General features: G+C 41.3%; 1 long non-coding RNA gene across 1 annotated transcript in view; it reads right to left on the bottom strand.

Annotated features, from left to right (window-relative positions):
• Positions 1 to 3,382: 3,382 nt before the first annotated feature.
• Positions 3,383 to 16,278, bottom strand: part of LOC146657303 (uncharacterized) — a 41,856-nt gene continuing 28,960 nt past the window's right edge. Inside the window, exons 3-4 of the long non-coding RNA XR_014914051.1 lie at positions 7,315 to 7,412; positions 3,383 to 3,632 (exon numbers count right to left, since the gene is read on the bottom strand). This is a non-coding gene — a long non-coding RNA (uncharacterized LOC146657303). The remainder of the gene's footprint in view (positions 3,633 to 7,314; positions 7,413 to 16,278) is intronic.

Raw genomic sequence — 16,278 nt, 5'->3', positions numbered from 1 at the left:
CTGACGTGCATCCGTGTGAGCGCGGCTGTGTGTAATGTGTATGTTTTTATGTGTGTCAGTCTGTCTGTGTGGGGATAGTTGGAGGCCATCTTTCATCTCTTGCTGTGATCAGGTATTCTACATGATATGATATGATGATACAGGCCCAATTAAGGGATGGGGCTGTGTGAAAAATGTGATGACAGGGCAAGCGGAAGACTAGACTGTGATCTGACATCTGAGAGGGAGAAAAATAGAAGTGAGAGAGAGGAAAAGAGAGAGAGAGGGAGGAAAAGAATGAGAGGGGCGGTAAAAGAATGGTTTAGTGTGGGAGAGGACAAGTGAGGACAGATGAGCCTGAAAGATGGGTGAAGGAAAGAAGGGAAGAATGATGCTGGTAAAGGAAATGAAAATGGGGTAAGTGTGAGAAAAATAGTGACAATGAATGTTAAGTAGGGAGAAGCAGAGAAAATTAATGTGATTAGAAAAGGAGAGGGAATAATGAAGAGTGTGGCACTTTGGATTTTCAGTGACACCAGATTCATATTAATGAATTGAACCAATTAAAATAAATGTATCAGTCTAATTCATAAGAAAAGCCTTAATTTTATTGACCCCCAATTCTGTGCAGAATCACAGAGACAATGATTTGGTCCAAATGGAATGTATTTATCTCACATATTACATACATAATCAGCAAATAATGAGTAGTCAGGGTGAAAAATAAATATTTAATTGCAGAGTAATTATTAAGTGATCCTCCCTTTTAGCCATGAAGGACCAGAGTTACTATGCAGATCAAAGTAATGTGAGACTGGGCAGTGGGAAGTGTGCGAACAATCTACTGAGTGACTTAAAAAGATAAGATGGCTTTCACAGGCAGTTCCTTGTAATAGTGACCAACACAAGGCAACAGTAGTACTTTAAATTAGTGTCACTAATGAACAGACCTGATGAGGGAGCAGTTTCTTATGATGTAAGGGCAAACTTTAAAGTTCTAAGAAACTAAATAGTGTGCTTTGGTGAAAACTATTTCACCGGTAAATCTTGTGTGACAGCTGTCCTGTAGGGTGAGTAGGGTAACACAGAAAATTACCTTAAGCATTTTGATTGAGTGATTATGCATAATTGCTTGTATTATTCTTGTTTTTGCCATACAGGGTTGCAAGTATTTATTAAAGTTCATTGTGCATATTGTGAGAGTCAGGCATTAATCAAAAACACACCTTTGACCTGCTTAAATCACTGTAATCTCTGTAGTTTGACAAATCAAATATTGGGAGTCAGTAAAAAGCTCTGCACTCACGACATTGAGCCATTCACCTGTGTCAGTATCTTGTGCTTAAAATATTCCCTTGGCATTCGACAAAAATTACCACTCCTGGCAGCAAATATCAGACCCAAATCAGGCTCAAAATATGATGGTTTTTTTTCAGTATTGCAGTCAATGTACTTTGCAGTAGATTCCTTGTGAAAATCTTTGTAAATTAAGTTTGCATGATTCATTTAAATAAGCTCCTCTCCAAATTTTGCATGGGCGATCGTGGCTCAAGAGGAGTTCGCCTTGTAATCGGATGGTTGCCGGTTCGATCCCCGGCTTGGACAGTCTCGGTCATTGTGTCCTTGGGCAAGACACTTCACCCGTTGCCTACTGGTGGTGGTCAGAGGGCCCGGTGGCGCCAGTTTCCGGCAGCCTCGCCTCTGTCAGTGCGCCCCAGGGTGGCTGTGGCTACAATGTAGCTTGCCATCACCAGTGTGTGAATGTGTGCGTGAATGGGTGGATGACTGGATATGTAAAGCGCTTTGGGGTCCTTAGGGACTAGTAAAGCGCTATATAAATACAGGCCATTTACCATTTATTTTATAAAAAGAAGGTTTTGCACTGGCCTTTAGGCTTGTTTGATAAAAATATACAAAATTAATGTTGTTCTGAGGTTGTTTAACTTACGGCCCCTGCTGGGTGATGTCCCTTGTGAGTTAGCTGAATTTTATTCAGTGGCTTTTCAAGGGAAAGTTTACATACCACAGTTTTTATATGCTCCTTCTTCTGAAACAAAAACATTTCCAAAGAGGTGGAATTACGCTTGTGACTTCTATCTTTTGGTGTAACATCCTTTTGTACTGCAGTGCATTGCAGTTATATTGCTGATACTTGAAAGCTAGTTTGGCAGTTGTTGTACAGTTGATATCTTTGAGGGTTATAGAGGCATGTATTCAGGCGGAGAACATTTAAGCCTCAAATTTACTCAATTTTATTCTTTCTATAAGAAAGAAAGACTACTGGAATATTTTGACATTGAATTGTGGTTAATTTGGTGTTTTGTGCTGTGCTGTGTTTTAACTAGAGGCCCTTAAAACTATAAATGAAACCGAATATTAAACTAGTTAAGATCTAGACAACGCTAAAATAGAATAATCGAGGAATATACGCAGGTTTCTATGTCATATTATTTTCTTTACACAAATGCTACAAGTGAGCTCGAGCCATCACTTAATCAATTACAGTTTACAGCAGTTTAAATTGATGTTGCTAACTGGAAAGCAAGGAAAGCCCTTAAAATGACAACTTAATAGACTAGAGAGCTGCACAGAAATGAAAAATAAAGTTGGTTTTTACACTTAGTGGTATTTTTAAAAAGTACTTCACCAGACGCTGGTGTTTGGATACTGTGGGAAAACGCAGGACGTCAGTATGAGTTTGTCTGTATGTGTGTGTCCTTTACATGTCCAGTTTGCATTTTCCAGTGTCAAACATTAGCTTTCTACTTACCTCATGAAGTGTTATGATGTTATTGGTTCGCAGCCTGGTGTGCTGTATACTGGTAGTTGTGCAACAGGAAGGACATAAAAACTGAGTAATAAAAGATAAAACCAAATTGTTTCTATACCGAACAATTTGTAAGATATCGTGATCCTAATTTGTCTTTGTAATTTAGCGTGTGGATATAATTATATAGACACCTTGACAGCACAAACAGAAGTCAGACTGTACATCCCCCCCCCCCCCCCCCAAAAGGAGATATAGACAAAAATAATAATAATTGTAATTCTTAATTATTGCACATGCACTTACGCTTGATTTGACAGACAAGGAGCAGCGTGTCAAAATGGTTCACAGTGTTGAATGACAGAGATTTTCAAGAGGAAGGCTTCTTGGCGCCGACTGAAATTTCTTTCCTCTACATTTCGTAAGTTTGTCTGGGAAAACTACAACTGTGTCAGGTGTGTGATTTGATCAGGACACATAGTGCTTTGATCACACTGCCAGCTTTTATCAGTGTGCATGCTCTTTTCATAACCACATAGGACCCAATTATGTCAAGCACATTGTTCTTTACCTGGAGTGCCACAGCACTGAACAGAAAGGAAGAAATAACTCACACTTAAAACATCACTTATGGGGGAAAAAGTCTTTATTTAGCTGTCAGAAAATATACTTGTTAAATTCAATCACTGACATGAAATAAATACATGTTTTAATGTGTAGAATATTTTCATCTTATTTTAAGAAGTGTTTTTCCATTAAAAAAAAGAAAAGAAAATATGATACCCATCAGAACAAAGGCACAGTAAGTACTATTTTCAGGCTGTTGTAAGACTCTGTATTGCTGAAAGTTTGGCTCCGTTCTTCTTAATCAGGATAACTTATTTACCTAAAAAAAGAGAAATACAAAGAAAAAGAAATAGAAGAGAAATATGAGTTTATCATTACAGCAGTGTTAGATTTTATCACAGGAGTTTATTAATTACAGTTTTAAAGAAAAATATTGATGCTGCGTGGAAACAAATGTACAGCACACAACGTTTAGGAAATACTCTTTAGCTTTCAGTAAACACAATTTTTCCACCAAGATTGGGGAAAGAGTGAGTTATGCTTCATACACAACAAACACATAACCTCCGTGTTTACAGTTTGCCATCAAGCGTGAGGGACGGCATTTGTTGTAGAGTTTCGTCACATCCCAGAGCATGAGCCTTGAATGAAAGGAGCTCAGTGAGCTGCGAGTTCCCAGTGTACTTGAAGGCGACAAAGGCCTCAGCAATATCCGCTGACATTAGTCCCCCTCATATCACACTGCACTTTCCTCCTATTGTTCTCCCTGCACTTCTCACATGTATTGTCTTACATGATATCCTTAGAACCTGATAAGAAGCCCAGTGGAGGTTTTTGTAGCTGAGGACACAGGCCTGGGAGTGTCTCAGGGTTACAGCTGCTTATTATTCTCTAATAGAGAAGCCTAGAAGACTCTAAGGTCTGGGGAACGCCTTACCGGATCCCTGTACCCTCAGCCTAACCTGGGTTACCTGCATTTCCAGCCTTTCCTCCATTACTCCTGCCATACCCGACACTCCCTTCCTCCAAAAAGACATTATGGTATTAAATTTCCTCGAAACCATAGAGCTCGTTGACAAGCATGGAAGGTATTAAGGGGCCCAATACAAATGTATAGGCTGTACAGAACAGCTGGGGTCATTTGAGACAGTAAGGGTGGCTGAGTGTCTCGTCAGCTGCATCAGACTACAAAGACAACAAAGCATGTCATTTTATGAACCTGTGACTGCTGTTTGCTGATTTAACTGACCACTTGAAATAGCTGTAAGAGTGCACTACACCTTTACAATCTGCAATAAATCAGTAACTCCCCAAAGTTTTTTTTCAGAGAAAACAAGAATTTATGGATGTAGTGTTTTGGCCAGACATGTTTCCTTGAACAAGTTTGTCTGATGTTTGGCTGACAGTACAAAATAGTTCAGGGCTGGCATGGGGTCCCTGGGCCATCAGCAGTCCAACTCAGCCTGACTCCAAAAGATGAAGGGAGGTGGATTCAGACAACTCAAACACACCACCCTGTCTGTTCACAACTCCTCAAGGGCAAACACTGCCTGCCTGTCTGTTTGTGGCAGCTGATCGCAGTCAAAACTACATGTGCCTTTCTATGCATCCTCCTGATGTCCTCTGCTGACACTGCAGTTTTATGCCTATAAGGATGATCCGCTGTATTTGCCTCTTTCAAAAACTTTCAACCAAAGTGTAAAATATTTCAAGAAAAAACAGAAAGACTGAGATGAAGCACACTGTGAAAACTCGTGCTTCAAGATGAATACTTAAAGGGTAAAATATTGTAATATGTTCTTATAACTTTATTATTTCAAATGTCCCAAAGAGAGTTTTGCATCTTTTACGAACTAGGGCATTTTTAATAGTTTTAGCCTTCGTTTTCTTGGTTGTCGTAACATTTCATTGACTGTAAAATTCAGAGAGAGACATTTTGAGAAAGCAGACCCAAGAGTTGTGAAATATGATCTTCCCATTTTTAGCTTTATGATACTGGTTGATGGCCAAAGTCTCAAACAGTGAAAGTGCAAGTTTTGTTGCAGTCTTGGATCTATGTGATGTCAAAGACAATGATATCATCCTTAATGCGGTCACCTCAGTCCAACATCTTTGGCTGTTAGCACAGCAGCCTGGCCTGCTTTCTGCTTGTGAGGAGTAGCCAATCAGAAGACAGTTTATTTAAAAGGAGGTTGGCCGTAAAGGGAGAGGAGTTAAAAACATTTTTTTTCTTTTTTATTATACAGAGGTTGAATTCAGGGACTGAACCAATATGTTTTAGCCATAAACACTAGTAGATTCCAAATATGAGCATAATAGCATAAGCATTGAAATATGAGCATAATAGGTCCCCTTGTCATTATTTTCATCATTTATGTTATAAAATACACACACATGCACACATCTATATTTTAGTTTACGGATATTGTTCGGTGACTTGGAATTTCCCTGAGCGGATCTGTAAACATGTATAGTTGTCGTGCTCTCCATCACAATGCGCATTTATGCAGAAAAACACTGGAATTTTGGGGAGTGCTCTCTCCTCTTCCACAAAAAAATAAAAAGGATTTCATGTCAAAGTGTCCCCCAGGAAATTGACAAAGGCAGAAAGTAGTATCTGGTGTTGCCCCAAGTTGTAGGAGGAGTTTTATGCCTTAGTCTCCTTCTGCTAACTACTCCCAGTAGACAACAGTCAGATGCTTCCAGTCTCCAGGAGGGAGAAAGTGATGCTGCTAATCTATAGAGAATAAGTCAAGTCAAGTCAAGTCAAGTTTATTTATAGAGCACATTTAAAAACAACCAAGGCTGACCAAAGTGCTGTACAGTAAATACAGATAAAAATACAATAGAACACAATTTCGTAATAACACCTCGCTGATAAAAATAAAATAAAAATATATAAAACAAATAAATTAAACCTTTCTAAAAGCCAATGAAAAGAGGTGAGTTTTAAGAGTGGTTTTAAAAGTTTCTAGGCTTTTGGAGAGTCTGACGTGAGGAGGTAAACTGTTCCACAGTCTGGGTGCAGCCACAGCAAACGCCCTCTCTCCCTTTGTCTTTAATTTATACCTGGGAACATCTAAAAGCATCAGGTCGGCTGACCTCAAAGATCTCCTGGGGCGATAAGTTCTAAGGAGTTCTGACAGGTAAGAAGGTGCAGTGCCATTTAAAACCTTAAAAGCCAGCAATAAGATTTTAAAATCAATCCTAAAGGCAACTGGGAGCCAGTGGAGAGACCTGACTGAAGTCTATTAGAACTGGAAGAGAATATTTATACAAAGTCAGCAGGAACATGATGTATGTATAGACAGGCACATGCACTAAATAAGACTGTTTATTTTGCATTATGCAGTCTATGACTGGATATGTTTTTCAACATATAAGTGCATGAGCAGATACCGAAAAACAAACTGGGGGTAATAAACAGACATACAGATGCACAGACACAAAAACGAACATCCACAGAGATGTAACACACACACAAACACATCTCTCCACCATCCCATTGCCTGCCTCTCCTCCGTTCTCTGTCTATCTCTGTCCAAGCTTCTGAACCTTTGGGAGACACATTCTTTTTCATCTGTCAGTATGGATGGAAACAGACATGTTCAAAACACACAACAATGGCCTCACCAGCACCAAGGAGGCTCTATGTTTTGTATGCTTGAAGCACTGCATTATCTCTTAAGTGTCTAGCAACCTCAGTATAGTAAATAATGGATGCTCCTCTTCCTTCTGAAAAACCCCCTCTTTCACTTCAGGGACCAGTCATGGTTTACCTGTATAAATGCCCTTTCTGTGTCTTTGGAGAAATGGATAGCACGAAAGGATGTGGGTCAGATGATTTCATTAGCACAGCATTTCTCTCTGTGTCTCCTTCAATCAGCCATTTGACAGAGGCAATGTCACTCAAAAGTGTCTTACAGACACCTCCATATCAAATGTTCTGAGAAAAAGGATGCACAGAGCAGGCCATGTAACAATGGAGCGAGTTCGGTTACCTCTGAGATCAGCAGAATGTATTCCATGTCCTTAGTCGGAGACTCCGGTCATTATTCCAGATGTTTGTGGATCATGATGGACTTCTGGTCCATCAAACCTGAAATAACAGGACATGTATATTGTTTAGCGCTGTATATATGAAGACATTTCACAGTTGTTCCATGTAACTAGACTTAATCAGAAGGTGAGGGGCCTTTCCACTTATTGACCTACTTGTTTCTTTTTACCGTTAAGTCAAAGCAGGATTTTGCAAGACTATATTGTGCCACTACATAACTAAGTCTCTTTGGTATCCCTCCCCCGTTCATTCTGAGGTTACATCGAAAGAGTTTCAGCTATTGTGAATTATTTACTTGATTCTCCATTCGGCCCTTTAACCCCTCAGCAAAAGCACAGGCAGTTGGGGTTAAAAATACACTCCCGCAGGATCTGAGTTTGACTCTACATCTGTGAGTGTGTGCTTGTGTGCATTTGTGCTTGAGTATGGACAGAAAGGTGAATTTAAAATATAAAGCAGTATATATTCCATGTCACAGAAAGCATCTTCCTCTGTCTCACTCTTGTGCACTGTCTCCCTTGTGCTGTCTCTCTCTCTCTCTCTCTCTCTCTCTCTCTCTCTCTCTCTCTCACACACACACACACACACACACACACACACACACACACACACACACACACACACTGAAACACATATATGTGCTACTTTATGAGGTACTTTCTGAGTGAGAATCCAGGCCATCCCAGATGGGATTATTATAACACAGCTTGAGCTATGCAAGACTCATGAGAGTGATTGTGTGACTTTGTGTCTGAGAATGTGTTAGTCTGTGTTTTAATGTTTGTTAGGCAGCGACCTGAGTGCACATGAGGGTGCACCTGTCTGTATCTGCGAAAGCATAAAACACACAGCACATAGGAGGAAATGCTGAACCATTAGCAAGAAGAACCACTTACAACTGTGTCAAAGTAAAAAACTGGCTTACAAAAGAGCACATCTATTTATGTTTAGCTTCTGAGTCAAAGGCTAAAGATATATGTCTATCAGCAAACTGAGACTTCAGCAGCTTCCCGGTCTAACTGAGGGAATACTTTCTCTGAGATACAGTATGTGGACCTGAATGGATCTGCACCGACACGTACACACACACACACACACACACACACACATCTACTCTCTTAACTTTCCTTGGCTATATTGCCGTGTAGAGCTGGGCGATATGAGATTTTTTCATATCACGATATGTTTTTTTCATTTCAGGCGATAACGATATCTATCACGATATAAGCCAAATAACTATATTTGTAAGATTTAAATGTGCCGTTGCTCACAAGTAAAATGTGAAATAATCAGCAGCTTGTTTTTAAATATTTATTTCCCATAATGAGTTCAACAGGGTAGATGTACTTAAGGAACATGAGACTTTTTCAGATAAATAAAGGCAAATATTGCAAACTACACAAAAGGCAGCCGCTAAAGCGTTTAAGTTTCAAAATAGAACAAACGAAACAGACTACTAAATTGTCAATTCCACTTAGAAACAAAATATTAATTCTAAAAATAAATCTTAGTTTGTTTTACAGAAGAACAGACAAAATTGACTAACTTTTGTCAATATCAAATAAACTGAGAACTAAAAGGAAATTCTCAATCTCTCCTTGTTGTATAGCTTAGCTTTTCAAACAGTTTTAACAGTTACTTTAGTCTGACAAAAGCCGAATGACGAATTAGCGCTTCCAGTCAGAGACTGAGGCTACGTCCACACGTACACGGGTATTTTTGAAAACTGAGATTTTCCGTTTTCGTTTTAAAAAATAATCCCGTTCACACGTAAAGGCAGAAATGAAGGAAAACGCTGCTATGAACATGCCAAAGCAGCAGGTGGCGCTAGATTCCTAACCGTGCAGAAATGTTGGCCAATCAGAAGTCTAGAAGCCTCGGTGGGAAAAAGTAAACAAAGCTGCGGCATAGAAGCAGAACCGAGTCGTATGTGTGGAGGGACAGTAACTGTGTGTATATGTAAGCATTTAAACACTGCAGAGAGTAGAATTAACAGTATTGTAGAAATTCATTTCACCGAAACAATAACGCGGCGCACAGTGTGACGCATGCACCAGTTTATTGTATTTCCAGACTTGCTTTCGGCACAATTTACAGTGCACGCTACTCTGTTTTTTGTCAGACTTGAAATAGCCGAAATACCTTCACACTACGGAACTTCTATGGCTCTTCCGTTCGACAATCTCTCCGGCATTGGAACCATCATCTGTTTTCTCTTCGGTCACGCTCGGTTGATTTTTCTAGTCGGCACACTCATTTCCTCCAGTATGCGCTGGCTCCATTACCCGCTGGCTGCTTCCCAAACAAACACACGTGCGGCTTGGCACTTGTGCTGTACGTAGCAAGTCACGCGACGTGACTGCGGCTGTGATTGGTTCAGCTCTGCGCTACTGAATTTGGATCGGCTGACCTTTTTTTTTTTTTTTAAGAGGACAAGAGCGGCGAGGTCTATCGCGATAGCTTAATTTCTCTATCGAGTAAAAGTTATATCGCGATACATATCGTTATCGTTCTATCGCCCAGCTCTATTGCCGTGGTATATCCCTGCATGCAGTGAGGTTGTCATGGATACACCCAGACACATCCGCCATCCCATAAGCGGGGGGATGCTGAGCGCTTCAGAGGGGCTGGCGCCAAACCCTCAGTCCCCATTCTCTACCCCTTCCCCCAAAATGAATTCTGTCCCTATTCTCCCTGAAAACTGGCTCAACCTTAAAAAAGGCTCTCTGCTTGTCAAACACGGAGGCCTGGAAGAAAGCCGGAGTTATTTTTTTTGCTGTGGCCTCCTTTGCTCCTCACTGGAATGGATCATTATGGGCCTTTAAAGATGATGGAATGATGACGAGTAAGCTATAAACAGGGAAAAAAAACACATTGGTACTGATCTGACTCCAGTTGGAGAAAAGCTGAAATCAATGCTGCACCTGGAGAATGGGTGTATATGCATGTACTTTGTGTGTGTGTTAGCCTCAGGGCTGTGGTTAAGCCTGTAGTTCATCCTGAACTGATCCTTTTCATTAGCCATTATCAATAATTCAACATTGAACTTGCTTTAATGGTTTAATGTGGGCAAACCCTCAATCTGCACACATTCACTATGACACACACACACATACACACACGCTCATATGCTCTGCCTAATAGCGCTCGCTCTCTTGGCCTGTACCCAGTGCCACCAAGGTGAATATAGATGTATTATCGTGCACATAACACAGTCAGTGCACCTAAGGCTTTCAAACGTAAAACACCTATCAATCAGATGCACCATTTTGCCCTACCAGAGTCTTACAGTATCCTCTGACTTATAGGAGAAATCATTTTTTCCTCCTTCTTTTTTAAACTGCATATCAAGTTATATATGCAATAAAATGGCACGCCAGCTCCTCCTGTCTGAGATGAGGAAGTGAAAGGGTTAATCTTTTATGACGTGCCCCCTCCCGTTCCTACACTCTTTGCCCTCCCTTTCATATTCTCCACCATGGCAGTGCTCAGTAGCTGCACATATGCTGAAAAAATAATCCTCTTTGATTGGAAGGCTAATTTGAAGTGTCAATTATTCTTATGCAAATTAAGGTACAGTTTCTCACGTCTGAAACGGGTTTGGCGGCACAGATGCGTGTGTGTGTGTGTGTGTGTGCGTGCGCGCAAATCTCCTTCCAAAAAAAAAACAAAAAACCATACAGCACTATCAAACCCTTCCCCCCAACCAACTCTACATCTATACCTCTTAGGCAAGAAAGCTGACATACAAAGAGAGACAGTATAATGGGATGAGTATATTTGCATGCACATTGTCCACGCTGAACGCTAAACAGATCATAAATTGAGAGTGCAATGTCAAAACAGTAACAAAGGCATAGAAGTGCAAGTCAGCTCCCAAAACAGTCGACAATACAGAGGCATGTAATGTAAATAATGAAATGATGTCGGGTAAACAGGAATACAACGAGAGCTTGGATGTATCATGGGAAGTATTGTGGTTTAACAAAACAATTTGCGAAAGCTTTTGTCATCTAAACACTTTCCAGTAACATTCTCCCTTCTGCCACTGCCACACCAGAGGTGCAAAGCGAGGAATATAATCCCAGTGTCTCCACAGTAGAGAGAGAGAGGCACAGGAAGATCTAGTTTAAAGAAAAAGGAATAAATGGAGTTTTGAGAGCAGCACCATGCACCTAAAAGCACACATCTGTGTCTAAGTAGAGTATGTGAATGAGTGCATGCTCCTCTGCATTATAATTAAAACTTTGGACTCTAGCTTGAATCTGGATGAGGAAGTTGAGCTGACAAAGTGAGGATGGAAAAAAAGGACAAAAAACTCCCCCAAAACCCAGAAGCGGACAGACTGAGGACTTTACAAATAGACTCTGTTGTCTGACCCTCTCAGCTGATTTGGCAGCTCAAGTAAGAAAAAAGCTTTTCAGGCCCAAAACAGGATCAAACAACCTGCTATAGAGTCCGGTTACACCACAACAATAGCTTACATTCACTCTCAGTTTCAACACACAAGCTTCTTTTTTCTTTTTTTTTACCTCAAAGAGAGCAAAGGGAGAGAGTGCGTCTGGTTTAGAGGGTGGGTTCATGTGGGTATGTATACTGATATCTTAAACGATAATGGCGCTCAGTAGATTAGATGGTATCCGCCATACTGTGTTTGTTTTCAGCGGTCGACTCCTGCCTCTCGACTGAGATGTATGGTCAACCCTGCAGGCACTCTCCCTCTCAAGGAAACCTTTAGATACTGTCAGGGAAAGTGAAGAACACTGACAGATAGCATTCAAAACTCTGAGATAGAGACAGCTGTGAAATGGTAGCAGGAAGGATCATTAAATATATAATGTGAAATGCACTGACAGCTAAAAACCTGTGATTGTGAGAATAAGTAACCGTTAACTGGTCGCATTAAATATTTGAGGAATTGTGAATTCATTTTCAAGCTATTCGTACACTTTCCTTCATTAGCTCAGGATTTTATACTCAACACACACTGAGAGAGTCCTAAAGATACAACTTGCAGCTCATTAATCACACACCCAGATTAGACAGAATAATATCTGCTAACCTGCTAAGACCAAGCTGAATAGAAGCCCTGGCAGACTGTATTTGTTTTGCATTGGCTCAGTAGTTCGGAAGAAATTAGTATGCAGTTAGGGATGGGAGGGCTTGTCAAGATCAGGAAGAAATCTCTACCCACCCACCGGGTAGCTCTACATTCATGAACAAGGTTGACAAGAAAGCTGACTAGTGTAAAGACAAGGAGCAAATAAGATGGCGGCGAACGCGCTGAATATTCTTTTTCATACGAGTGCACTGAGAACACTTTCACAGACAGGCCTGTTCTCTGTCTGTCTGTCTTATATGTCTGCTCATCTGTCAAGACACTCACTCTCCCTTTTTCTTTCTCGCACCCTCTAGCCACTCTTTTCTTTTCAAAAACTATGTGTCATGCACGTCAAAATGCGAAGGCCAGCCCTTTTGAGGGTGTTCTGCTGGACCATAGAGCGAATAAACATCCATGTCAGGAGAAAGCGATCTGGGGCCCTTCTCTAACTGAGCCCGAGCTCTCCTGGGAAACACACAGCTCATACAATGGATAGAGGAGGTCTTTTGTTGAGTCTCTGGGAGCTGCAGGGCTAGCTCTGGATCAAACAGGGGTGTATGTGTGTGTGTGTATCTGTGCATGCGTGTGTGTACATTTCTTCATTTTGTGCACACACGCACACACCTTTGCCCACACACAGAATCACAGACTCTCCTCATCTCCCTAAACTCAGTGTGACTAAGTAAACTTCTTCACCCTTTTATAGCCGTTACCTGAAATCACCAGCAGGAGAGGAGAGGTGAGACAAAAGATGAGAATTGTGACGCAAGCTAGTGTTGTACTGATTTAAACAGGTTTAGTGTCAGTCTAAAGGGGCTTTCTGATGTACTGTATTTAAATCACAGTTCAAAGCTTGCTGCTGTGCTGCCTTGCATCCCGCGCACGTGCAGGTGCAAGACAGGAAAAGTCTGTAGGGAAGTGTCTAATGCTAATGGGTTACCTGTGTGTGTGTGTGTGTATATATATATATATATATATATATATATATATATACATATGTGTGTGTGTGTGTGTGGCCCTGTTATGTATTATATATGCTTGAGAAATTTCTCAAGTATGTGATCTAATATGAGTTAATGGGGAAGTGGATGTGCACAATTTGACTACAAGAGAATAATAATGACCAGAATTTGTTAAACGTGCACCTCCATCAGCTGTTGTGCTGTTGTCTAAAAACTGTGTTTTTTGTGGCTGAACAGCATGATTATATGTGGTGACAAAACAAACACTGCAATACAAAAATAGTGTAGTTCCTCCCCTTCTCCCAGAATACATTTTAATAAATTTCCATTCAAGCCTTGCTTCTGGCCGTCTGCCCCTCATGGAGGATCTATGAGAATTCTTCCTACTGAAATGAACTCACACCGTCTGACCTTATTCATCCCGAAGACTGCACTTTCTCTGGGACTCCCCCTTTTCCAGTCCCCCGTTTCCCACAGACCCCCTCACTCTTCTCTCTCTCTCTCTCTCTCTCTCTTGCACGCTTTCTCTCTCTTTGCATCCTCCTCTTCTTTCTCACCACCTTCCCAAGCCTCCCCCTCCCATCTCTAGTCTTTGCCTTGCCTTCAACTCCAATTTTGGGCACAATGAAGTTGTTCTGGCTGACAGTTTGGCCAGTAGAATAAGTGTTGTTTGAGCCTGCTGTGTGGCCCTGTAGTGGGCCCATTCTCCCCCTCGCCGGCTCAGTTACCGAGAGCCTGGTTGGTGGGACACGGAAGACATCCGTCCCCACACTCCCACCCTGACCCAAACAATTAGGCTCAAACCACCACGAGGCTCACCTGCACCTCCTCCTTACATGTTCCTACACATGCATGGATAAACGCACATCTGTTATGGTGTAGCTGTTGCTACACAAAAGCCAGGTTGGCCTGATTTACTCAGTTACTCCATGTCTTGTAGGACGTGTCAGAAAGGATTCTGTATTGGGGTCAGCTGGAAAGACAAAGCCTGCAGCCCTCTCTCCTCTGTCGCTTTCAGTAAGCATCAACCAGCCTCTCTCTCCAGCACCCCCATCTCACACACACACACCCGTGCCCCTGAATCCCTCTGTTTCTTCTCTCCTGTTTCCCTTTTCTGATGAGTTACCAATGAAATACAAAAATGCACACTATAAATATTCTTCCTCACGCTACGTCCAACTCTGCGTGTACACACACAAAAGGACAGTCATGCACAGAAGCCAGGACATGGGAAAGTGGTTGGGAGAGGCACTTAAGGGGGGGGGGACCATATGTCCAGACGTTGTATATCAGTCGGCTCACCCCCAGCGCTCTGCCAGACCACCATAACTTAGTTTGTCTTCAGCACAAAGTTTGGTCCAAGCTTGGCTGGGTTCATTAGGAACCTATTCTCTGGAACCAATGAAGCTCAACAGACCTCCAACAAAGGAGCTAATCACACCCACTGCTGCTCTCTCTCTCTTTTCCTTACCTTCAGTTTGATTCTAAAAAAAAATGCCTCTATCATTTCCAAGCAGTACGACTCCTTTACTTAATAGAAAACCAAAAAATATATAATCTGATGATCCCAAACAATGATTATTCCAACAGTTAAATGATGCCAAAAACCAGCAGTTGTCAGCTAACGATACTATTTTATTCTTTTCTGCTACAGAAGCAAACGTGGATAATTGTGCCTTCACCAGAGAGTCACACATGCAGCTGCTTGTATATGTGAATGGACTTACAAAGTGTCATGTTCACACCTGACAGACACTTTCCTCCCTCAGATGTTTGTGCATTTTTGAATAGCTGTGTGTAGAATGAATCCCTCCATACAATGTCTCGTATGTGAATCTGAGTGGATGCGTGAGCAAAAGGATGTGGTGCACTGACAATGGAGAGCCCCGGGGTGCAGAATACTTGAAATGACCTTGAACCTCGGTATTCTCCATTCCCATGACTGCAGGGACGGTGAGTATGCCTGTGTGTGTGTGTGTGTGTGTGTTTGAGAAGCAGAACAATGAGGCTTTGCACTTTCTTTTTTAAAACACATCAGCTCTTCCAAAATTCTTCATTCCAGAAAGTCAGGGATAAAAAAATTCCAAGAAATCTACGTATATATATTTAAAAAAAAAAAAAAAAAAGAGAAGCAGTTTTTCCCTTTGATAATTGAATTTTTAGATATTTCTTTAATAAGAAAGACATATTTAGACATATTTTCAAGTTACTGTCACAGAAAAGACCTTGTGAGTTGAGCTTATCACATCATAGTGAGCTATCCACTGTAACATACTCCAGTACCCCCGCCAGCCCACAGCAACTGTATTTGCTCACCCTGTATCCAGCAGAGAAAGAAGCTTGCTCCATACCATGTTCCCTACTGTGCTCACAGGCTAAAGGCAAGCATGAACGTGGCTGATCTGGACATGGCTTAAACACACAGACACTGTACACAGAGGATGGTCCCAAAGCACACCAACACACACAAGAAAACACACACACTCATTGATGTGCACGCAGATGAAGAGGACTTGGTGGGTTAAGAATCACAGTAGGGGGTGCTGATGGTGAAGGGAGACCCAGCGAGGGGTGGTAAAGGCCATACCACTAGGCCCTGCTTGGACACAAATGTCAGCAGCATGATGACCTGTACACAGGAACCCACAATGAGAGAGTACAGGATATGATCAAGGAGGAGAAATAGATAAAAAGAGCTGGCAATGAAACCAAGGCAGAGGTATATATAAGGTAAAGAGAAGCTCTTAAAATGTATAAAGTAATTTGAATTGAGGCTTTAGGAAAGAAGATACAAGCCGTGTTATTTTTTTATGTTTCGTCTTTTGTGTGTTTTCAAATGACA

This window comes from Rhamphochromis longiceps, linkage group LG12 (genome assembly GCF_057381845.1).
Source record: "Rhamphochromis longiceps isolate RC_006_pf linkage group LG12, R_longiceps_female_GT1.1, whole genome shotgun sequence".
NCBI classification, from domain to species: Eukaryota; Metazoa; Chordata; class Actinopteri; order Cichliformes; family Cichlidae; genus Rhamphochromis; species Rhamphochromis longiceps.
This window is presented reverse-complemented; position numbering and strand designations above follow the sequence as displayed.